This window comes from Neovison vison, chromosome 1 (assembly GCF_020171115.1).
Source record: "Neovison vison isolate M4711 chromosome 1, ASM_NN_V1, whole genome shotgun sequence".
NCBI lineage: Eukaryota > Metazoa > Chordata > Mammalia > Carnivora > Mustelidae > Neogale > Neogale vison.
Genome location: NC_058091.1, coordinates 99241658 through 99266123, shown reverse-complemented (window position 1 = coordinate 99266123; position 24466 = coordinate 99241658). Strand labels below are relative to the sequence as shown.

The 24466-nt window shown below is 43.6% G+C and overlaps 1 protein-coding gene across 1 annotated transcript in view; it reads left to right on the top strand.

The window, feature by feature from the left end:
- Window positions 1-201: 201 nt before the first annotated feature.
- The window catches only part of ELOVL5 (ELOVL fatty acid elongase 5), a 76084-nt gene continuing 51819 nt past the window's right edge, over window positions 202-24466 (top strand). The window contains exon 1 of the mRNA XM_044252940.1: window positions 202-333. The gene's annotated coding sequence lies outside the window, so the exon portion shown is untranslated. The remainder of the gene's footprint in view (window positions 334-24466) is intronic.

Sequence of the window (24466 nt, the reverse complement as noted above, 5' to 3'; positions counted from 1 at the left end):
CCGAGGGCACCAACCCGGGCCTCGGCTCTCCGCTGCCTCGGATTCTGGAATTTACAATCACGAAAGTTCTATTGTTTCGCTATTGGCTCCGGGGCCGCATGACATCATAGCGCTTGATTCAGCCTTCGGGCGCCGATTGGCTGGCCGCGCCATTGTGACGTCACGGTCAGCCCACGTTCTGATTGTAGATACCCAGCGCCTTCCTCTTCCCATCGCGGCGGTTCCGCGCTACCGGAGCCTCCCTCTCACAGCCTCCTCGGCTCCGCTGGCCACGGGCGCCCCTGCCGCCGCCGCGCCGCTTCGCAAAGCTGCGTCTGCCCCTCGCACTACGAGGTAAGCCGTCAGCTCCCTGGAAACTTCGCCTGGGGCCGCCGCTCGGCCATGACACCGGCGCGGGCGCGCGGCCGGGACGCGAGGGCTGCGACCCGCCGTTAGGACCGGACCCAGGGCAGTTACGGCCGCCGGCGCGCGTCCGCGTGGTGGAGAAGCGCGGCGGCCCCGGCGGGCCCCAGCGCGGCTCCCGGGGCACGGACGGCCGGTGCGGGAGCGCGGTGCCGGCGCGAGGCTGGGCGCCTCGGGAGTTCCCCCGTGCTGCAGGCTCACCTGCTCGGCGAGGGGAAGCCGCCGGCGGGGACGTTTGCTCGCTGACAGGCGCCGCGGGGACCCACGCTGTGCCCAGACCACGGGCGGGAGGAGGGCTCTCAGAGCTCGAATCCGCCCGCCCTGTCGGGATGAACTCGCAGATGAGAGGACCAGGGAAGCGCCCGCCGGGAGAGCGAGTGCTCTCGTTGGGGCAGAACGGAACCTCGCTGAGTTCGGAGAACCTCTGCCGGCTCGCGGGTCCGCTCGGCACTAAGAGCCAGGGCGCGCCCTCCCTCGCCCCGCGCGGAGCCCGCGGAGCCCGCGGAGCCGGCAGTGAAGGGACCTCCCCCCCGCCGGCCTTTCCTTTTTCCCCTTTCTCTCCCCGCCTCTGCCTCCCGGAGGGAAGCCCGCTAGCTCAGGGCCACTCGGGTTTTATTAAAACCAGAGAGCTGCAGCCGGCCGTGCTCGGGGAGGGATGAGGCCGGCGGGGAAGCGGAGGGGGAGGGTGGGGGGGCGGGGACTCGAGGGCGATCAGGGCGGCCCTTTGGGGAGTCCCGGCGCGGGAGCGGAGGACCGGGAAGGAGGAGCGCAGCGCTGGGCTGGCGAAGCCCCAGGTCGTGGCTTTTGAGACTTGTAAGGGAAAGTGCCCTTTTACAGTTTCCACGCTTGCAAGACTCGCTCCTCTGTGCCGCGTCTGCCCGCCCGCCCGCGTCTGGGTGGTGGTGGGGCGGGGGCGAGGGGGGAGAGTCATGCCTGAAGCAAGAGTTGTTCTTTTGAACTGTCTCTTGCAACCGTTCCGTTCTCTTGCACTTTAAGGGTGGTTTCCCCTTCTCACGACTGTAGTTAAGCTCATCTCCCGGTTTCTTGATTGCAGATTTGGAGAATGCATTAGGCCAACTTTGGTACTCCAGGAATACGACTCTTCCGTACGTGGGGCTCCCGTATGGAAGAAGCCGGTGCCTGACTTATTAGCTGGGCTGGGGAACCGAGAGGTGCCAGCGGTGGGAGTTGGAGGGGCGGGGGGCGGGTAGGATTGTGGCGAGGGAGCAGCCTTAATTCTCCAATAACGGACCCGAGGCAGGAAGTGCTTTTTAGAGTTGTGCGGAAGAGCTAATGTTGCTTGTGAGATTTAGTAAAGTGTTCTTCTAACTGCTTGGTAGATAACCTGTTGGTTTATACTTGTTTTACTTAAACATCTCAGTCAACAGCATTTGGTGCAGAATCTGCAGATACCGACCTGACGGGTTTTGCATTCTATGGCTGTGGATGTACACTGTAACTTTGTATCTTCGGTTAGGACACGAGTGAATTCCTTTTGTAGTCAGCTTCAGATGCTGCCTGGGATTCTCCTGGAAAGCTCCGCGCTTGAAGGAGAAATGTAGCTCACGTCCCTTCTAGCTTCTTACCCCAGATTATAAATTCTCATTGCCGGGAGCTTTTCTTGTACTGTTTCTCTTTTTGCATTTTCTTTCCCATTTTTAACTGAAGACAAAAAGGAAAATGTTATTGATGGCTACAGATGGCTAATTTTACAGAATATGGAACTTCGCTGAAAAGTGAAAGTAGAAAGCATATTAAAATTTGTCAGATTTTTCAAGAAAAGTGTCTATGACTTCAAACACTATCCTCGTCCCCTTGACCCAATTTTCTTATGTATAAATGGGTGTTTTCTGTTGCAGAATTTTTACAGATTTCAGGAGCTACTAATGGAAGTCTGGCTTGGGGTCCACCAAATAGTGGTTTAATAAATGCTTCCTTATTTTTCTTCCTGGGAAAGTGAGATTTAGAGGATGTGGCCAAGAATAAACCTCAAGAATCTCAGTTTTAATCTTAAAACTTTTAGGTTTTCACAGATACAAAATCCAGTATCCTTATGAAGTCACTTTTGAAGTGAGGTAAGTTATCTCATTGCCTGGAACTAGCAGAGCCTCGTTTTTTCCACCTGACCTCTTAGAGACCGTAAGGTGTATGCAAGGATCTTTTTTATTTTTTCATTATCTTTTCAATATTTTCAATATTATTCAATCTTTTCAGTATTATGCTCTCAGCATAATATTGATTGCCATCCTGCTGCTAGAGGTGAGTCTCAATCCTTGGCTGTCTTATTTTCCAGATGGATTATATAATCAAGGCAAAGCTGTTTACCTTCCTTTCAGGCAACTTTGATGTCCAAGGAGATAGTAGAGAGTGTGAGTGATAGTTTTATTTCTTTTTTTACTTGGCCACATCCTCTCCCCTAGGACATTTTGATGTTGAATTCCTCTTCTGTGCTGCTAACTCTTCTGTTACTGATGGGATGATCTTTCCAGTAGTTGTCCATAAATACGTCTTCTTTTTTGAGGGGCATTCAGTTTCAGGAATCGATGGGAGCCCCTTCTGATTAATAGTTGTTTGCCATATGTAGTTCTTACATGTTTGAGAAGTGCTGTCCTTTACTTCTTCTTTGAAAGAATTGAGACCTAAGGCCTAGAGATGCCAAGTGACTTGTCCAAATTGACAAAGCCTTGTCTCCAGTATCATACCCACTTTTTCTGTTCTTGTACTGCTAGGATTTGTTCAGTCAGCTGTGTCTAATCTATGTAACTCTGTTACACTGTAACTTAAAAATCTAACCTAGTCAACCTAAGATTGAGTTTGTCATCTTTCAGATCTACCTAAAATCTCTTCCCTTCCTTTTTTTTCCCCTAGATGTCTTTTTAATTCATTGACTTGTCAGTTATATGTAGTTTGTGTGTGTTGGGAGAGGTTATATACAAAGCTGAATGACACAGTTCTAACTCTAAAGGTCTTCCTGAATTGATTTACATGTTAATTCTTTCATACCCATACAGAATCTATGCCTTGCACTAAAAAGGGGGCAAAAACAGATTTCTGGAGGACTTGTGTAACTATGTCTGGGAAAGCTTTATGTGGCAGAGCTATTTATGTTAGACATATCAATGCTTACCACCATAAGATTGGTTAGGATGCTTTCAGTACATACAGGAAACAGAAGACCTGACTCAAATGGGCTTAAATGACCACCTGACCTGAAAAATTCTGGGGGCAAAAGTTTCTATCAGTGTCTCTGCAGTCCTTTCAGATGATGGTTATGTCCAGAGGCTGATTTTGCAAGATGACTGCCAGCAACTGTCTGGAACTCATTAACATATTCTCATGTAGGAACATCATTTTTCATCACCTTCCAAAGAGGGTCCTTGGCTTTGAGGGAATTAACTTAAGCCTGGAAATCTGGTAACCTGGGGACCCACCCCAGAACTGAGGAAGTGGATTTAAATCTCACCTCCCCTGTTGAGCTGCCACTGTACCTTCAGTGAGGACCAGTGTGGACACAGGGAAGTCAGCCACAAGGGCCTCCAAGGATGTCCGTCCTAAAGAGATGATCGGATTAAAGTGGGTAGAATTGAGTCAGCATTTGAATGTAGCCTTAAATTTCATAAAGGAGTCTTACTGATTTGAAGAGATAGGACAGGCATTCCAGGACAGAAGGAGTTCGGAGAGCAAACATCTGTGGAATCACTTGGCAAAAATCGAGTAACCCAGTTGGCTGAAGCTGATACTGCAGAAGTGAAAGAAAAGGTTACAAAGGCAAGTTGTTGATGATAATAATGGCTCTTTATTACTGAGCTCTTATTAGTGTCAAACCCTACAGTGAACACATTATATGGATTTATTCCAGTTGCTCTTAATTGGTGCTGTGAGCCTTCCCCGCTTTACAGATGAAGAGTTGGAGGCTTAGCGAAGTTTAGACCCTTGGCCAGGGTCACTAAACATTCCAGCCCAGGTCATCTTGAGCCCCTAGCCTGGCTGCTCTCCTGAGGTTACAGAGTAGCACTGAAGCTTTCGAACTAGGAATACATTATGACTGCGGTGCTCCAGGAGTATGACTTATCAGAATGTGTAGGATGGATTGGCTTAGGCATAGGCTAGGACTTGGAGATGGGTTGGGAGGCTGTACGGCGGCCAGGGCAGTGAGAAAACGTGGAACCACAGCCGTGAGCACAGGGGAGGCTAGGGAGAGCTACTTAATTGTATGAGATTATTTCTAGGATAAGTACATGAGACCTGGAGACGAGTGGATTTGAGGGCCGACAAGATGAAAAGCACTCATAAGACTGGTCGAAGAAACGTGGCGTTACAGAGGAAGAAAAAGGAAGCTTTGCAATTAAGTGGAATATCCAGACGGCCCAGATACATATCTGGACAAGCTGCTTCACACACAGACACACACACACACAGACACACACACACACACACATCTCTGTTGGCCACTTTTTTTTGGTCACCCTTCACAGCTCCGTGTTTCCACATTTCATCCATTTTCAGTGTTGCTCATGTTTCAGCAAATCTTGGGAGAGACGCGACTTACAACCCTGCGGCCTCTTAAAATCACTGCCAGCACTTCACATTTTAATATTATTGAAATCAGAACGCCTCCCAACTTTTAATGAAGTATCATTTGTGAGAGTAGGGGAAGCCAGTGTTGGTAAACTCATGCAGCTGATTCTGGCAGAACCATAAGTAAGAACCAAGGCTGCTGGGCTCCATCCCTCAGCTGACTTACCTCAGCTGGTGTAATCCGAAAATCAGTGATGTTCTTGATACAGGATTAGTAAAGTGTATGCATAGTTCTTTATTACAACTGAAATAATTTGAGAAGACGGGAAAGCATAGTTGTTTAAGTAGGGGGGCCTCACTTTTGTATAGAACCTGGCTTCCTATCCTAACTTGCCACCAACCAAGAGAAAATCAGCTCTGGGTATTGGTCTCTTTTTCTTTAAGAGATTAAGGTGACTTCCAAGAACTAAATTTTTTTATTTTTACTTTTGCCAAGAGCAAATCCCTTGTCTCTGTTTGACTAGGGATAGAACATGGAAGTTGAAATCATTTAGGTCCTAGAAAGGCAACCGCAAAATCAGTGATGGAAGTTACAGATTTCTCTTTGAGGTTAAGCTTGACTGCTGGACATGTTCTGGCCGAGCAAAGTGAATTGTTTAGGAAAGTAACCTGACCTAATTTTGAGTATTGGTAATACAACAGCTCCCCCCACCCCACTCACCCACTCATATCCCCAATCCCCCTTTGAACCCATAAATGTTATCGTTAACAAACTGTTTGGTTCTCACTGGGTTCCTGCTAGTATATTTCCTCAGTGGGAACTTTTTTTTTTTTTTTGACTCGTGTATTTCCTTTTATATTTGTGTGGTCCCTGTATATAAAATATTGGTACTTAGTGTTCAGAAAGACTAAATTCCCACCCTTCCTCCTCCCCAGCCCCATTCCATTTGTGTTTGAAGTACAGTGATGTGTAACCTTCTTTCTTAAATTAGACATTTGTACTTTTGTTTGATGTCTTTCCTGACAGAGATTTACGTTATTTCTTTTTAAAAAGTTTTTGTGCTGATACTGTCATGCTTTCTCTTGTTAGGAGAGTAACCATTTTCTTGAAACACCTGCAGTTTCTAAGTATAATCCTACTACGTTAGGGCCCTCTTGCTAGCACATGCTGGTTACAGTTTCCATCTCTCTGAAGTTCTACCTTTGCCCTTTCCTGTCCCCACTGTCAACAATTTCACCCTGTCAGAACAATCTTTATAAGCCCATACTAAAAAGACCTAATTAGAGTCATGCTGGAGAATTGGCCATTCAAATGTTTATTGTATCTGTAATACTGAACCACAGAGTACCTGTTCTCCTCTTTTCTTGGTATAATAGCAAATGCTACTACAGAGTAATTGTTACAAATTTCTCTTTCCCCAAAGAATAGTTCTCATGATACCAAATTCGATAATTATTCATTACCTCTCTGGGAATTTGGCAGTGTGGTGTATGTCTCTAGGGGGTAGTGTTCAGGATACTTCTGCTTCAGTTTTTGGCAGAGGAAATAAATTAATATTTAGAGAAGTTGTTACCTCCCTCTGCCATACTTGTGAGCTGTTATGTATTTCTGTGTAAATTTGAGTTTTACTTCTTACAGAGCTTAAATATTTACTGTGGATCTGAGGTACATTTGTAAGAGCAGCTAGTATGCCTTTTTTTAAATAAGCAAAGTCATGGGAAGTCGATTAAAGCTACTGCCTTTCAAGTTAGCAGCCACACGTCCAGATGGGATTCCAGCTCTGCCACTTATGATTGGGAGGTGGTAATATCTTTGCCTACTTTGGAAGGGTATTCAAACCATCAGTAGTAAACATGAAGGTTAAGTTGGGGGCTGAATTTGATAATCATGGTAAAAAGATCTTTCTCTTGTATAGGATGTCCAATGAAGCATTGTATATAATAACAAAAGATTGCAAGATACAATAGGATAAATGTTCTTCAGAAGAAGGAATTACAGATGAGCAATAAGCAGTTGCTGCTTATAAAAAGAATGAGCCTTTTCTGTGGGTGCTGAATATAGCTGTTCAACAGCACATACTAGGTGCTTTTCTGAAGTGCTCCACCTATATTCATTTATTTTGGCCTCACAAAACCCCACAAGATAAGTACCCCAATTTTACAGATGCAGAAATTAAATCACAGAAAGGTGAAGTGACTCATGCAAAGGCTCCACAGTCAGTAGCCGGCAGAGCCAGGTTTCAAACCCAGGCAGTCTGGCCCTAGACAGCTCTCAGCCACCCTGCTACTCTGTAAGCCTGGGGCACTAGGTAGCCATCTTTCCATCTGCAGCTCTAGATATAGAACTAGAGGAAACAAAGTTGTTTCTTATTCATCATTACATTCTGAGAGGTTGACGGTATAATGAATACAGAACTTTTGACAATAACTAAACACAGGTTTAGACAAAGAAAGCTAACAGAATAACATTTATGATCAGTCCTTGAAAGGGTAAACTTTTGTTTATTCTTAAGTCCTTTTTTCACAATTCTGCACTTAAGCATTCTCTTTTTGGTGTAATCAGCAACACAGACACAAGAGTTCTAGAATCTTTGGTGTAAAAAAATCTGTGCTCAAAAGCTTAATTGCCAGTAGGCTGGATTGGTGTGATGGCCATGGGCATCCAGCATCAGTTTCCTTACCTGGCCTCAGCTGCAGCTGGTTTGATTTACAAGGTGTATAAGACCTGAGAGGTGTGGGCTGGGAGGGAAGGGCACCCAGATCCTCTAGGGAGCCTCTGTCTCCAGCTTGTCTGATTTCCCTTGGACGGAGGTGTAAGTCATGTGGATTTTGAAAACATCTACTAGGTCATTCAGACACAGGCCCCGTTAAAGGCCACCTGTTCAGGCTTAAGATAGACACGTTTATCACCACCCTTAGTTCTCTTGGGGTTATTAGAGTCTCTTAGAACTTTTTGATTTTCTTTCTGGGCATGACTTAGTAGATCTAACAACATGATGGTTATGTTCCTAAAATAAGAAGAGAATCACAAAATTCAGAGTGGCTTACATATTAACATGGACTGTGACCAGGTGGTAACTGCTGGCTTTGGACATACTCTGTAGAAGAGACGAATAAATGATTACCAGATTGTGTTTGCTTTTAAAAATGCCACATTGTGGCAGACTTTTTTTTTTTTTTAATTTGAGAGAGAGAGTGAGTACAAACTGGGGGAGGGGCAGAAGAAGAAGGACAGACTCTTCGTTGATCAGGGAACTCACACAGGGCTGGATCTCGGAATCCTGAGATCATGACCTGAGTCAAAGGCAGATGCTTAACCCACTGAGCCAGCCGCCCAGGGGCCCCAAACTGCCCGCACGTGTGTGTGTGTGTGTGTGTTTTAAACATATTTGAACTCCGCCTCTCCCTCTCCTCATTCACCTTCATACCCTAGTAACATTTATAAAATGTGGGTGTTTGGATTCATTTTAAACAAAGAAATGTGTTCTCATGTCATGTGCCTTATTTATGTTAGACATTTAAATCCTTCAAGACTTCTGGGGGTTGCATAACCTATCTTAATTTTGTTTTTCCACCCTCTTTTAATTTCAACCAAGGCTATGATGTTGCCTTTGTGTATTGGTATGAATTAGCTTGAAGAACATGATAATTTACTTTGAATATTCAAGTAATCACATCAGTTAAGAGACTGCAATCAGATAAGAATTATAAATAGCTGCCATAGCAGAAAAGCTTAAAAGTCCCTTAAATGTTTGTCTCCCAGCTTTTATTTATTTGACAGGCAGAGATAACAAGTAGGCAGAGAGGCAGACAGAGAGAAAGAGAGAGAGAGAGAGAGAGAGAAAGGGTGCTCCCTGCTGCACAGAGCCCAACGTGGGGCTTGATCCCAGGACCCTGGGATCATGACCTGAGCCAAAGGCAGAGGCTTTAACCCACTGAGCCACCCAGGCACCCCTCCCAGCCATTTTCAATTGGCAGTCTGACTTAGATGTTTAGGAATATGAAGCATTTCTTGAACTCTTTAAGCTTAGTCTTTAAGACAACCATTAGAGGCATGCAAAAGATCTCAATGTCCATAATGGGCTTTGGCCATTGATTTTCTTGAAGCATGCTTATAGAGGAGACAGTGGTTGCCCTGTGAAACAGATGAGAGTTTCTCCAAAGAGCCTCTTAAACACAGTATCTCAGGACTTCTGTGTCCCCAGGAGAATGCTATAAATACTATGTTTGCTTCCTCTTCAGAGCAGCTCCTTTTTGTTTACTTGGCAAGGACTGGTAGGTTTGGAATAGGCTCAGTGACCCCAGAGGAAGATGGCTATGAATGTAGTACACAGAGAGGTGCTTTTCACTGAGCCTTGGTACAGAGCTTCATGATTGAGTTTATCATCATTTTGAGAAATGGGACTGGCATATGTTAAAGGACTTCCCAAAATACAAGATTTAGGTGAGTAATTGCAAAGTATTGTTGGAAGACCAATCTCAGTGGGTGATGTACGTGGCCATAGGTTTGACTGTCCACCTAGTTTCCATCTCATTTATTTCTAATCCACCTCTTCTGAGCTCCAGATTCAACTTCTCAGCGAGGTTCACCTGGATGCCCTACAAACATGTCTGTCCTGTTGGCCAGCGTGGTCAGGGGTACCACCATCCGCCAGTTTGCCCAAGCTTCGAGCTGGCACTGGTGTTGGGGTCCTTCTCTCTTATCAGCCATGTCCTTCCTTCCCTCACTCTAGCTGTCAGTCCTTTCAGGCTCCTCTCTGTCCCTCTCTGCAGCTCCCCCACCCTCCCCCCTCCATCATCCAACCCCTGTAGCACTTTGGATCCTAACTGGACAACTACAGTTTCTCCATGTCTCCTTCCTGTCTTCCCTCTGGTCTGGTCCATATGCTGTTGTCACAGCAGTGTCCCGACACGTTAATAGGATCCTTTCACTCCATCCTAAAAGCTTCATTTTCTCTCTCTTCATTTCCTGCCACTTGATTGCCTGCACCTCTCACCCTAAACACACCACAGACTTCTTTTCTGTTCCTGTGCCTGTCTGTTCCCATCTCTGCTCTGCACAGGCTGTGTCTGAATGCCTCCTCCTCAGTTGCTCCCCAGCAAACGGACACACACAAGAGTAGAGCCAATTTAATAGCATAAAAAGCTCTGTTCTTCGTGAGTCAAATCCTCACACCGTAGAGCCTGTGGTCTTTTGGACTGAATCAAATGTCCCCACCCCTGCCTATTTGTATAACCTTGGTTCTGATATCTAACCTTTGTGTGCCTCAGTTTCCTCATTCTTAATGTAAGGATGACTTTTCTTTTTGCTCAGTGTCTGGCACATTTATCTCTGTGTCCTCGGGACGTATATACCATCAGGCGTGTGGTAGCTGTCTGGCAATTATTTGCGTGAATGTGTCCTTAAAGATGTAGCTTTCACATATCAGTTCAGTAATCTGTACTAATGGCTGTGTGAAGATGGATGGTAGCCTGAGAATGCAAAATATTTCAGGAATGAGGAGCCCACCTAGCAGGGGACTGTGGAGAACTGGCTTCCCTGCTTGTAGGGTTACCGTTTCCTACTCCAAGCTGAGGGAAAAGAGCAGCAATAGCCCTCAGGCCATACAAATTGCCGGACATCCGACTTAGCCAGGAGCAAAGGTGATGCGTCCTATTATTTTAAAGAACCTTGCTTATTTGCTTTTTACCTTGTAATGCATTCATGTAGACTATGCCAATGATAGACCACACCCGTGGCACTATGCCCAGGGAACGAAGAGAGTCAACTCTGGTATCTTGACGTCCAGCTATTTCATGCTAAAATAGTGAAGGACGCTGACACACATTTTAAACCTTATTTTGGTTGGCCACAACACTGATTTCAGGTTGAAATATACTGTATAGGTTGGACAGAGCCTGTCTGTGTCAGTAGTCACGTGGTCATTAATTCATTGATCATTCACAGTCTCGCCATTGAGGATTCTTGCGTGCTACCCTCTGCTAAGGAGCATAGATCCTGCCATGACACGTGACCGTACACGCACTGGCAGAGATTATAATCCATTAGAAGAGGTGAGATGTGTACTTGAGTCAGCATAATTATTGGTACTGTGGAAATGGCCATGTCTTTTACAGTAAGGTTTGGCTGTAGGTGATGGCAATTTCAAAATAACAGTGGCTCCAACAGGGGGATCTCAAAATAAGGTAGAAGTTTATATCTCTGATGAAAGGTTGCAGAGGTGGTCCAGGACTGGTTTAACCTTCCATGGGCTCCATGCCAGCTCACTGTGCATCAGGCTTAGCATGTGATATCCCTGTCTTCCATCCAGCAGGCTGAAGAGAGAAAGAAGGAGCAGAAGGGCCATCTATGCCTTCTCTTGGGTAGGTCCCCAGAAACTGCCCCTGGATATTTTTGCCTGTCCCCTTGGTCAGAACTTAAACATGTGGCTATATTAAGCAAGAGAAGCTGGAAAAATCTCAGTGGATTCTAGCCATACGCAGCCAAAAGTCCTGCTAACTGTCAACAGAATTTAGACGATAACCCCCAGTCTGTACCACAGGTGATAGAGGAGATTGACAGTCCTCCTGACCCCGTGGAATTTAGACTGAGGGGGCAGATACTGACAAGTGAATAGGTATCAGTCCTACGGTGATGGTATATACGTGAGTTCAGTGCAGTGTGCCATGAGAACAAACAGGAAGGACACCTAATTCATATGGGGAGGATCAGGAAAGGTTGCCTGGAGCATAAGCAGGAGTCAGTCTGACGGAAGGAGGAAATAGGCAGAGTATTCTACAGATGCTCTGAAGAGAGAGGGGCAGGGGGATGGAGGAACATCTGAGGAACTGAAAACGTAAGTCAGGAAAACCAGAGGAAGAAGCAGAGACCTTGATTATGTGGGCCCTGGGGGCCACACTGAGAAGTGTGGAAAATTTTCTCCAAGCCTTTAACTGGTTGTGAGGAGGTGAGTAACCCAGCAAGATGCTTTTGGGGGATGAGGAGCAATACTGACTGAAGGCAGAGATGATGCATTGGGAGGGAGTACGTTAATCCATTCGAGATGACCATAAGAGTGGCTCTGGGTTTGGAGAGAAGTGAATACAAGTCCCACCAGTTTCATAGGAGCTTACAAACTGGGAAAGAGGGGCCCCTGAGTGGCTCAGTTGGTTGAGCGTCCGGTTTCGGTTTCAGCTTAGGTTGTGATCTCATGAGTCATGGGATGGAGCCGAGGGGCAGGCTCCAAGCTCTGCCGGAGTCTGCTCAAAAGATTCTGCCCCTCCCACACTCATTCTCGCTCCTGCTAAAATAAATAAATAAATCTTAAAAAAAAAAAAAGAAACTGGGAAAGAATTTAGAAATAATTTGGTCTGCCTTTTCACTTAACAGATGTTGAAACAAGGTTGCAGGTTGAAATAGCTTGCCCAGGGTCACCCAGCTCACTGTGGACAGAATCCGAAATTTTCTCTGCCTAAACTTGTTCCCCTTTGTCACTGATGGATCTGCCACTACAGAACAGGGCTTCGTGGGCTTCTGAGAAGGCAGAGATAAGATGAAGCTGAGTGGCTTTGGATCTGGGTCTTAAGAGATGAGAATAATCTGTACAGGAGAATGGAGAGGGCCTCTGGATAGAGCAAATTACATGAGACTGGGCAGTGTCAGGTGTGTTTGGTGCTCCCGAGTTTTGCAGTTTTTGAGTCCAGTCCTAGGGTCCTAGAAGAAAGTAGAAGATAATGCTGCAGAAGTGTTTTGAAATCATGGAAGCCTTTAATGTAAGACTAAGTGGATTAGACTTAATTCTTTAAGCACTAGGGAGCCAATTAACACTTGGTATCAAAGGATTTAGTGTGATTTTCTTGACAGCAAATTCTGCATTTTTTTTTTTTTTTAACTTTTGCCTGTCTGGATGCTTTGTATCAAGTGGTTGTGGTCAGCAGAATAGCAGCACCCCAAAGATGGCTGTGCCCTAATTCCCAGCACCTGTGTGAAGATGCCAGGTTACAGGGAAAGGGGAATTAATGGTTGCAGATGGGATTGAGGTTGTTGATCAACTAACTAAAATAGGAGATTATCATATTATCTCAGATCATCCAGGTGAGTTTGGTGGTAATCACAGGTATCCTCGATTATGGAAGAGGAAGGCAGAAGACTAGAGCAGTGGTGGCGCAAGGAGACTTGGCCCAGCATTGCTTGCTTTCAAGATTAATGAAGGGACCTTGAACCAAGAAATGCAAGCAGGAAGAGGATTCTCCTTTAAGAGCCTCCAGAAAGGAGTGCAGCCCTGCTGCCATCTTTTTTTTTTTTTTTTTCCCTGCTGCCATCTTTGATTTTAGTCTGAGACTCATTTGAGACTTCTGATATCCTGAAATGGAAGAGGAGTTTGTGTTGCTCTTTAGTTTGTGGCAGTTGTTACAGTAGCCATGAACAACTGAAACAGTGGTCAGTATTTGTTTGCCTAGTGAAGGAGAGCTGGGCTTTCATCAATGTGACAGATCCATTTGTTGCAGGGATTGGCTAGGAGGAAGTTCTGCGTGGTAGAGGGGTAAAGACTGATGGGGTGAAACTGGAGAGGGAGGGAGGGAGGAGAGAAAGGGAGGGGAAGCTGAAATCACAGAACTTCTACAGGATTAGAAGCCTGGGTGGCCAGGTGTTAAGGGTGGGCGAGGGATGGAGTATATTTTTGGGGCTGGGCTTCAGGGAAAGTTACAGAGCCAGTAACAGAAATATGGGAATCAGAAGGAAGAGAAGATTGTGAAGAGAAGTATGATGAATTCAGTTTCTGGCTTACTGCGTTTGGGTTCAGGAGCATCACGTGTGTGTAGGTGGAGAGAGAGCAAACTGGCCCCTGATGTCCAGGACTGGGATGTAGGATTGGGTATCACTGGTCATGATTTTAATCTATATTGTTTCTTTAAATTTCCCCAGGGTAGAGACTCAGTGACCCTTTGAAAAAATCCAGTTATGTTATATTCCTTAAAGTTTAAGTTGTTTTTTTCTAGTGCTTTACAAAAATTATTTCTGCTGCCATTCAGATTCTGTATACCCTTAAATTTTTTAAATAAATACAATTAAGTTAATACTAAATAATTAATACATTTAAGTAAAATAAAATTAACAAACTTCTGTGACCTTCTCTTGCATATTTTTTTCTGTGCTGTAGGCCACCATTCCATTGGTCTATGTCACCTTGCTAGTCACTCAGGGTCCTATTTCCCGGTTCTGAAACTGTCAGATCTCCCTTACTGAGTCAGGTAGGATAGAGCCCTAAACAAAACTTGGCTTGTGTGGAAAAAGAGACCTGAACGTTTCTTCCTGTGTCATTACAACAACTGTTGTATCAATTTGTTGTTGAACTATGTACACCCCTATTTTAGACACGGTTACATCCTGAAAGTTCTTGGTTGCCATTCTTTTATTCTTCATAATGAGCTTATTTATAGTGATTGAAATTACAGCCTATTTCCTGGGAAATGGGAGAGAAAGCATTTCAGGGCAACTACGTAGAACTTTTTGAGATGATAGATGTTTTTTTTTTCTGTGCACCACATTGTTTTCAACCTGTCTGTTGATGCTGTTTTATCTGTTTGATCACCATCCTTTACTTGGTGGCATTTGCACCATGTAATTGGAGCTTAAAAGAAGAAAAGGAAGATGTTTTAGTGAAGGCTGTACTGAATATAATCTAAATTTTTTAAACCGGTGAAGATAGGAGGTATGACTAATAAAATAATGACTTCCATAAACCACCCATGAAATCACTTTGATTTCATTGAGCTACTTATATTTCATTCTTCAAAAAAGAAAATGTGGGGTGCCTCGGTGGCTCAGTCGGTTTGGGGTCTGCCTTCGGCTCATATCATGATCCAAGGGTCTTGGGATTGAGCCCTGTGTTGGGCTCCCTGCTCAGCCCTCGCTCTGCTTCTCTTTCTGCCTCTGTTGCTCCCCCTCCTTGTGCTTACTCTGTCAAATAAATAGATAAAATCTAAAAAAAAAAAATTTTTTTTTCAAAAAAGGAAACTAGATTGAAATAAGAAATCGCATTCATTCTGACTTGACCAACTTAGCTTTCTGTTCTCCCTTCCCTTTGCCCTTTGATTAAGACTTATGTGTGCTAAAATGTAGGTTGCATTTACCTAAATCAGTATCCTTATAAGACAGAGCCTCCCGAAACACTGAGAAAGCAGAAACCATGTGCAAAATGGTTTGAAGCCCTTTTAAACAGGAAAGAAAGGAGAAAGTGTTGGTCCCATTCAGTGCCATTAGCATGTCAACTTTTTCTTTGAATTGAATTGTTTCCGCTAGTGAAATAGTCTACTTGGCTTATAGGCATTTCTCTGTAACATCTTCCAAACTAAGAAAGCAAATAAAGGAAAGATTTTGTAGAGAGAAACCTACAAAAATACCTGCTCTGTAGCTCTGACCTAAAGGTGAGTGCTCTGAGTTTTGGGTGAAAAGTATGGAGTTTCTTCCTAACAGATGGGAGTAGGTAATATACCTTTGAGCAAGTAAGTGTTAAGCTTCACACAAGATTTATCCTCTCATTGGCACTGTCTGTTCCAAATAAATACACTTCAAACAGTGAAAGGAGTCATGCTTGGAGAGGTGAAATGTCGCTCTTAGATTCTTACTTTGGAGGAGGAAGGAGAGTGTGCAGTTTTCTCCCTCTTTTATTCATATGCATTCTCTGTCTCTCTCTGCTGACCTGCTTTAAACTTCCTTCAGCTGGGACTCTGCTTTCCTTCTGCTAGTTATATTTCTGTGCACTGTCAGGGCCATACCTGCACCTGACACCTCATTTAGAGGAAGAAAGGAGGTGAGCGCACAGGCCAGCCAGTGGTGCTGGGATTAGACAGAGGCCATGCTCCAGCCTGGCAGGGGGGAGGGGGGAGGCTTTCTTTCTGAGGTGGCTACATTTTGAAGTTTTGAAAAACCTGCACAATGCTAGCTTGAACTGAATTGCGGAATGAGTCAAATGAGGACTTGGTGAAAATTGGACAACGGATGTGACAGCAGACAAATGGGAAGTCTGGTTTTTTAAAAGGTGTTTTGTGGCAAATTGAAGTCAGGAAAGTGAGTTTTTGACTTTCATTCTAAGCTAACATTTTCTCTTTCTATAAAAAGAATATATAAGTTACTTCAGCTTTTGTGTCATGGTTGATGAGTGGACATACTGTCCCTGCAGAACGGCCTAAGGTGACTGGGCCACAGGAAACTTGCCGCTCTTGTTATTTATGACTTTAAATTTCAGTTTTGAGTGAGTAACAGTGTCCATGAGGAGTAGCCTCATTTGGAAAGGGGGGGAGTTAATATTCTTTGAATAAAGAACCTTCCAGAGTTCTTATGCCCACATGGTAATGTTGAAAATCAGCTCATCCTGTCTGACCAGTGTTGAATTTCTCATCATACCATACAATATATAACTTGATGAGCTGGTGGGGAACCGTAAGAACTTAATTATCTCCTGGGGCACTTTATTTTATTTTTTAATTTAAATTTAGTTAACATATAGTGTATTATTGGTTTCAGAGATAGAGGTCAGGGATTGATCAGCTTTATTTAACACCAAGTGCTCATTTTATCATGTGCCCTCCTTAATGCCTGTCACCTGGTTCCCCAACTCTTCCCCACCCCTCCCCTTAGTTTGTTTCCTGTAGTTAAGAGTCTCTTATCTCATGGGGTACTTTGAAATATATTTATTTTGTTTCATTCATTATTGTTAGCTTGCTTTCAAAATGACTATATTTAAACGAGCTTCAAGTATTTGAGGGTGCAGTTTTTAACTACCACTAAAATATAAAGATAGATTTTTTTTTTGAAGTATATTTGGGGGGCGCCTGGGTGGCTCAGTGGGTTAAGCCTCTGCCTTCAATTCAGGTCATGATCTCGGGGTCCTGGGATCGAGCCCCACATCAGGCTCTCTGCTGAAGTATATTTGGGATAGTCACTCTTAAATTGGGAAGCTGAACTTATAATACCTTTTCAGCAATAAAACCTTGTAGAGAAGGAAAAAATTGTTTACATAATTGTTAATACATCTACTCTCAAATTTTTGGTCTTAGGACCTACACTTTTAAAAATTGTTAAGAACTTCAGAAAGCTCTTGTTTATGTGGGTTACATCTTGAAATTTACTGTTAGAAATTATTTTTAATTAACAATTTAAATAGTAACACATCTAAATAATAATGAGTCCATTACATAATAATATAAGTAACCTATATTTTCCAAAACAAAAAAATTAGTGCATCATTAGGTAGGCTGGTTTGGATCACTTTATCAAATAAATATGTGGGGTACCCTACTTAGGATGATATTTAAAAGTAAATCCATGCCTTCTAACAATGCTGGTTGCTTATGTGAATGATCCTGGAAGACTGTCAGCTGTCAGTTTTTTAAAAGCCAAAGGAGAAAGGACTAAATTAAAAGATTGGTCTCAATAGCATAAATAGTATTTTAGATGCTCATTTTGTTTTTTTATTTATCCCATTCTGTTTGCTATTTATACATTAATATTTGGGCTTTTAAATTGACTGGTTTTTGGAATAGTTTTTAAAATAGCTAATTTATTTTTTGTTCATACCTATTTGATACTGTTTGTCTATCTGACTTTTTTTTTTAACTGCTGATTTTGGACAGTGCTTTTGCTTTAATAAAAATTTGCTGCATCCCGTCCCACTTCTCCGTCTTGTTCTGTTTACTCCATTTAACTTTCATAATTTCATGTGTTAAAGAAAGGTCCCTCTGGCCTTTTTTGTGTAATGTCTGATCACGTAGAACTGTAGTTGGGTTTTAGTGAGCACTGCATGCACCTCTTCTTGATTTTACTCTAGGGGATTCTTCGAAAAATCTTCATACCGCTCGTTCTAGGATGTGTACATCAGGTACATACTGAACTGCACTATTTGTATATACCAAGATTTTTCCAGGAGATGTATTTTGCACTGTCCATTATAATAGTCATTGGTAGCCACAGTTACTCAGCACTTGAAATATCACTAGTGCAACTGAGGAACTGAGTTTTTAGTTTAATTTTAATTAATTTATTTTTAAATAGCCACATGGGGGTCATGGCCCTCTTACTGGGCAGTGCAGCTCCAAGGGTTTCTGGCAGCTTCTTTTTAATGACTCATGCATGGCTCGTTCTTGACCTCAGTTTTTTTGCAGGCTCATCCATTCGTTTTTAGAAGAGCTTTTTGGTGTATTTTGACAGTTGTAGAAGTGTTGTAGGAGTTAGGTTTCACTATCTGTAGACTGCCTTATCCCTGGGGAGGGAACTAGTGGGAATGTTGGATCTGAAGAAATGGAGACTGTTGATGTTGGCTGCTTTTTGTGAGATTTTGAGACGCTTCTATGTGAGGTTTAAGGGGGAAAACAAGGTGAAGGGAAGGATTTTTAGGTTGGGGAGGCTTGAACAGATTTGTCAGCAGAAAGAATCATCTTATAGGCAGAAGAAATTGAAGGTAAAAGGAAATGGGAGTTTAAGAAATTCTTGAAAGAGGCAGGAGAGGATCCAGAGTGCAGGTAGGAAGGTGGAAAGCCACTCTTTATGAATTTGAAGGGAAAAGAATGATTTTTTTAAAAAATATATGAACTTTTCTTGATGTGAAAGTCACATAATATTACCCATTTTAAAGTGGACAACTCAGTGGTGGTTAGTTCAACCACAGTGTTGTGCTCCTATTGCCTCTAATTCCAAAGCATTGTTACTGCACCCGAAGAAGATCCTGGGCCCGTTAGTGGTCACACTGTTCTCCCTGCCCCCACAGCCTCTAGGCAGCCACTAATCATTCTATCTTGATGTATTCACCTCTTCTGCATATTTCATATAAGTAGAATTATACAACAAATGTAACCTTTTGTATCTGGCCTCTATCGTCTAACATAAGGTTTTCAGGGTTCATCCAGGTGGTAACAGGTAAAAAATGACAATTCATCTTGACATCCTGAATCTCAGCTAAATCAACAGTTCCTCCAGTTGGAGTTCTGTAGGATTAAGGCTTGGCAGAGGTGGACGCAGCATCGAGAGTATTGGTGGAATGGCTGACTCTGAGGTCCATTCTGAGCAGGGAGATGCACTCGCAGGGGCCAGAGCTGGGAGGGTGGGGGAGCAGAGGTCTGAATCTGGTGGTGGGTGACTGCAATGGGGGAAGTGGGGAGGAGGGGTGGGTGGGAAGGAACTTGCTTTAAATTAAGAGGGGGGAGGAGTGTCCTATTTCAAGGGTGAATTTGGGGTCCCAAGTTAGAGAATAGATGTGGAAACAGGAGCCCACCTGAAGTGGGGGTGATCTCTTGTGTTCATAAGTCAGGGTCACCCAGAACTGCTTGCTGCAGTGAGCAGATGCGCAGATCCAGGTTTCTGAGGAGGCAGGTGAGGTGGAAGGCTCTGCAGCTGTGGCCTGCTGGGGACTGATGGCAGCGCTGCTGCTCTCTGAGGGCTGCTAACTCAGGTGGAAGCGGGGTGACAGACCTGGAGTTTCTTTCTGCTTCTTTGAGGTTAAGTCAGCCATTCTGGTTGGTGCTGAGATTAGTAAGGAGTCGAGCAGTGCTGACAGCAAAGCCACTGCAGGGCCCAGCTGTCTCCTCCTGTCTCCAGAATGAGGTTTTAAGGACTTCCTGGCTTTCATTCTTCTCCATTTTGTCCCCAGTCTGCTCCCCAGTATCACAACCCAGCGTACCACCCGTTCCACAGAGAGCTCATGGGTTCCTGTGTGCCACACACTGAGCTGCTGGTCCCTGGACCAGACCAGGCCCAGTGCTCGAGGACTTACATACTAAGTAGGTGTTAATGTGTATTTGGGGTGTGATTGGAGAGTAAGCTGAAAGTCCTAACCTAGACTTGGGCTTTCTTTGCAGGAGGAGTCAGGGAAGATTTCTCCAGAGTGACCAATGTGTTTTTTTTTTTTTTTTTTAAAGATTTTATTTATTTATTTGAGAGAGAGAGACAGTGAGAGAGAGCATGAGCGAGGAGAAGGTCAGAGAGCGAAGCAGACTCCCCATGGAGCTGGGAGCCTGATGTGGGACTCGATCCCGGGACTCCAGGATCACGCCCTGAGCCGAAGGCAGTCGTCCAACCAACTGAGCCACCCAGGCGTCCCTTTTTTTTTTTTTTAAAGATTTTATTTAGTGACCAATGTGTTATAGGAAGATTGCAGCGTAAATAAAGGGAAACAGGAAGTGGGACAGGTGGATGAGGGCCCTTCCTTGCATAGGATTTGCCAGAGTAAAGGTTGCATTGGAGAAGGGGCAAGGAAACAGGTGTGGTTGGGGAGCAGAGCACTGGAGGGAAGGGCAGAAGCTGAGCTAGAAGCTGTTGTGAGCTGGTGCATGAAGAGGGCACTAAGCAAAGTGAAGGATTGTTGATTGTATCTAAGATTAAGGGACACGATTGAGGTGCTTCAGGCAGGAGTGGCCTGATCAAGTTTGGTGGCTTAACAATACTCTGGTGTGGGCGTGGATGGGAGGGGACAGGAGTGAACGCCTGGAAGTCCGCTGTCAGGAATTGTGGTACAGGTGGGAAGAGGATGTTGACAAGGAACGTGGGGGATGGCATCACCAGGTGAGAAGGTGACTGAAGCGCTGAGCCTTCTTCCTATTCTGTCCTTCATGCCTCCATGCCTCGTCCCGTGCTGTGCCTTCAGTGTGAACTACCCATTCACACTCGGCCTCCTGGGCCTTACGTAAGCCTTGAAAAATCCTGAATAAGCTGGTCGCGTGCCATTTGTGTGAGGGTTCTCTGGTGTCCTGTTCAGAAGCAAGCCATTTAACAAGTGTTCGTGGGGCTCTCACATGTTTGACAGTGCTTCAACTCCCTGCTGACTTGATTTTCTAGCGAAAGTAGTGCTAATCACCTGCAGGTCAGCTATGGGGGCTGCGTGATGTGGTTGAGGTAAAATCAGAGACATTCCTCAGGCTCACCCAGTATTGTGGTTCTTCCCAGAGTATGGCACCCCACTTCTCTCTCCGTGCCTTTGCATTTGGAATACCCGTCCCTTATTCCTTGGCCTACCCATACCTACTAATCTTGTGTCAGGCCAAGCCAGTGCACCGGGGAAGTCTCTTGATGGCCCAGCCCCAGATCTCTGCTTCCTCACCCTAGCTCTCACCCCTTTGGCTCTCCTCTTTCCTGGTGCTTTTGTGTGTTAACTTTTCATGTGTATATGATTCCAGTTACATTAGACAATTTACAGACTCTTCACGTCCACTCCATCCAAGAGAGGACTTGGAAATAATTCGCATGCATAAGTATTTACACATGGCTTATAATCTTCGTAAATTTCTATGAACGATAGATAAGATATAGGCACTTTAAGAAGAAAAAAAGTACAGCATTTGAATATAAATATCATATATTTGGCTTATGATGCGGTAAGGGGTAGCAACCTAGAACGTGTGTTTCAGATTGAAGAATAATTCCCAAATGACTCTACTTTGCTGTGTCTTTCCATCAATTGTTTTGTGCTTGGGTAGGACATCTAAACATATGAGAAGCTGGTTAGTCAAAAATCAAGTGGGAAACGAATGGCATTTTGGAAAAGAAGTTGTACACTGACCTTTCTCAAAGAACTTAACGGTGGGATGGGATTTTCACCTTAGATAGTAGGCCTGGAGGGTGGGGCAAAGTTGGGAGACTTAGTTTAGCACAGTCTGTGTGGACTAGGGTTATCGGTGTCTGAGAAAAGTCTTTGACCTTGGGTTAATTTGTACCCCCAGAGGGGTGGGATTTTTTTATGCAGGGTTTTCCTAGTGTTTGTGCGTGTCTGGAAGCGTTTTCGTATGTCAAACTTAAAGTTACTACTCTTTTTTATCTTCTTTGGAAATAAATTTTGATGTTTTATTTTGTTTTTATGATACTCATCCCTCAACTTTTTGTCTTGCCAAAGCCTAGTTATTTCAAACTCATTCCCATAGGCCTGGTTTTCTTTCTTTCTTTTTTTTTTTTTTAAATCTTTTAGCTGTACATACCCATGTTTTTAATGTGTATTTTAATAACAAATTTAGGTAATTAATATTTAGAGATAAGATACATCTATAATCTTTACATATGCCTGCATATCCATATTTTAAAGGGATATGGGAAAAGCTCATTATCCATCCTGGCTCTAGAAACTGACAAGTACTAAACATGATGGACACGTTTCTCATTCCCTATCACGTTAACCTCCAGAACACCCTTAGCAGAAGTCTTCACTTATTTTTTTAGTCCCACCATGGCTGAAATCACAATATCATTATTATTTGCTTTTATGTCACTTCCAGGCAGGCCTGCTACCTGAGATTAATAGGACCTTATTTATGCTGTCTACAGGATACCAAGGTCTTTATGATGATTCAATGGGTATCACAGAAGCACTGCCATCAGTTGTAATCATCTGCCTACTGACACTGTTGTATACCATTGTCTTGGTGTTACCTTGCCTTGGGCAGAAATTGTTCCCCACAGTACATTATTACTTAGTACCCAGCAGTGTGATACAGGTACTTGTGAGTTGCTATTTTGATGCACTTGCTTAATTTCCTACCTCAGTTAAACTTAGTGTAATGTTGCTGCAAAGAGAGGCAGTTATGAGCTCAAGTTGTGGAAACAGAGGGCCAGGGTTTGACGCCCCTACAGCAGATACAGACTCAGTGACAGTGCGCAAAGAACATTGGTGTGTGAGCTTCCATTTTCTTTTCTGGAAAGTGAGAAAAATAGCCCTTTACAAGGCTAATGAGAAGATTAAATGGTGCATGTGAAGTGCATGGTAGCCTGCTTAGCAGCACTGAGTGTTCAGTGTTAGTTACAATTATGATTACCACTGTCATGTTTTCTGTTTTTAATAATGTTACCATCCTGAAGCCAGGGACTCTCTAAAGGAAGAATATTATGGTTTGATAATGAAATCCTCTTAACTCATTAGTGAGGCGTTACAATCTATAATGGTGGAAGATTTGTTTGATGCTGGAACAAATGAGGACGGAGCTAATGCCATTTCATCCTATTAGACCTTGGATAGCTTATCCTGGTGCCTGCCTGACATTTTGCTGAACAAGTTTTCCTTTCTTTGTGAAAGGAGAGGAATTCTTGGACAGTGTGCCACTTGTCATCATGAGGATTTTTGTGACCCAAGTAGGAGTTGATTCATTCTAAATTGAAGCCGTTGGATCCTGTGCCACTTACTTATTCTGGATGTGGTGATTGAGTGAAAAGTCCAGCAAGAGAACTCTTTGGGATTTCTCATTTGTGTCCTGTGAAATGCATATGAAATTTCTCTGTAAGCCACAGTATTTTTCTGACTGCTCACTCAGTGCCTCTACATGGGATTAGAAAAATCAGGCTGTTTTATGATGCTTTATTGACAAAACTAGTAATGACACAAACTGAATTTGGCTAACTCTGCTACTGATTAGCAAAAATGGCCTATCTTCTGCAAAATGGTGTACACAGTTTAAAAAAAACAAAAACAAAAAAAACCAATTGGTAAGTCTTCGTTCTTCAAGTTGTTAAATATATAGAACATTTGGGGTGGTTTTGAGTTTAGATTTTTTAAACTTTTAGGTATTTTTCTTTTAAAGATTTGATTTATTTATTTGACAGAGATCACGAGTAGGCAGAGAGGCAGGCAGAGAGAGAGAGAGAGAGGAGAAAGCAGGTTCCCCACTAAGCAGAGAGCCCAATGTGGGGCTGGATCCCAGGACCCTGGGATCATGACCTGAGCTGAAAGCAGAGGCTTTAACCTACTGAGCCACCCAGGCGCCCCAAACTTTTAGTTATTTTAAAGCTAATGTTATGAGCCTATCTTACTAGAATCAAATTTACTGTTTTACAGGGGTTCCCTTGTGGTTGGGTTAGTAGAGTCAGTTAAAAAAAAAAAAAAAAAAGGTCTGTGTCCCTAGACACAATAGACAACAAATGCTTTAACTATGCTGTTTAAAATCCACACCTGTTGGGGCGCCTGGGTGGCTCAGTGGGTTAAAGCCTCTGCCTTCGGCTCGGGTCATGATCTCAGGGTCCTGGGATCGAGCCCCACATCGGGCTTTCTGCTCAGAAGGGAGCCTGCTTCCTCCTCTCTCTCTCTCTCTGCCTGCTTCTGCCTACTTGGCATCTGTCTGTCCAATAAATAAATAAATAAATCTTAAAAAAAAAAAAAAATCCACACTTGTTCCCGAAGATCACTATTATTTATGTAAGATGGAATGCTTCTCTGAGAAGTTTTATGGATTGGTAACTAGACTTAGTTCCTTGGTTTGAGGGGGAATTTTTGTGGCATGCAGACATTTCCACTAACAAAGAAATAAAGATTCCTAGCATAAGTGACCTCTTAACACATATCAGCTTATTATGTTCACAAATTAATCCTTTAGAAGTGGAGGATACACAGTATTCATTATTCCTTTTCTGTTTTGAGCATTATCTGGAAACGACTCTTTATCCAGATTTTCAGTGTATAATTCGGTGTTTATTCAGCCATTGGGGTTTTGGTAGGATTTATACACACACACACACACACACACACACACAGAGCATTTTATATTAGACTAACTTAGGGGGAAAAAATCTTTTTTCCTTGAGATTGTTTACCTAGTCTTT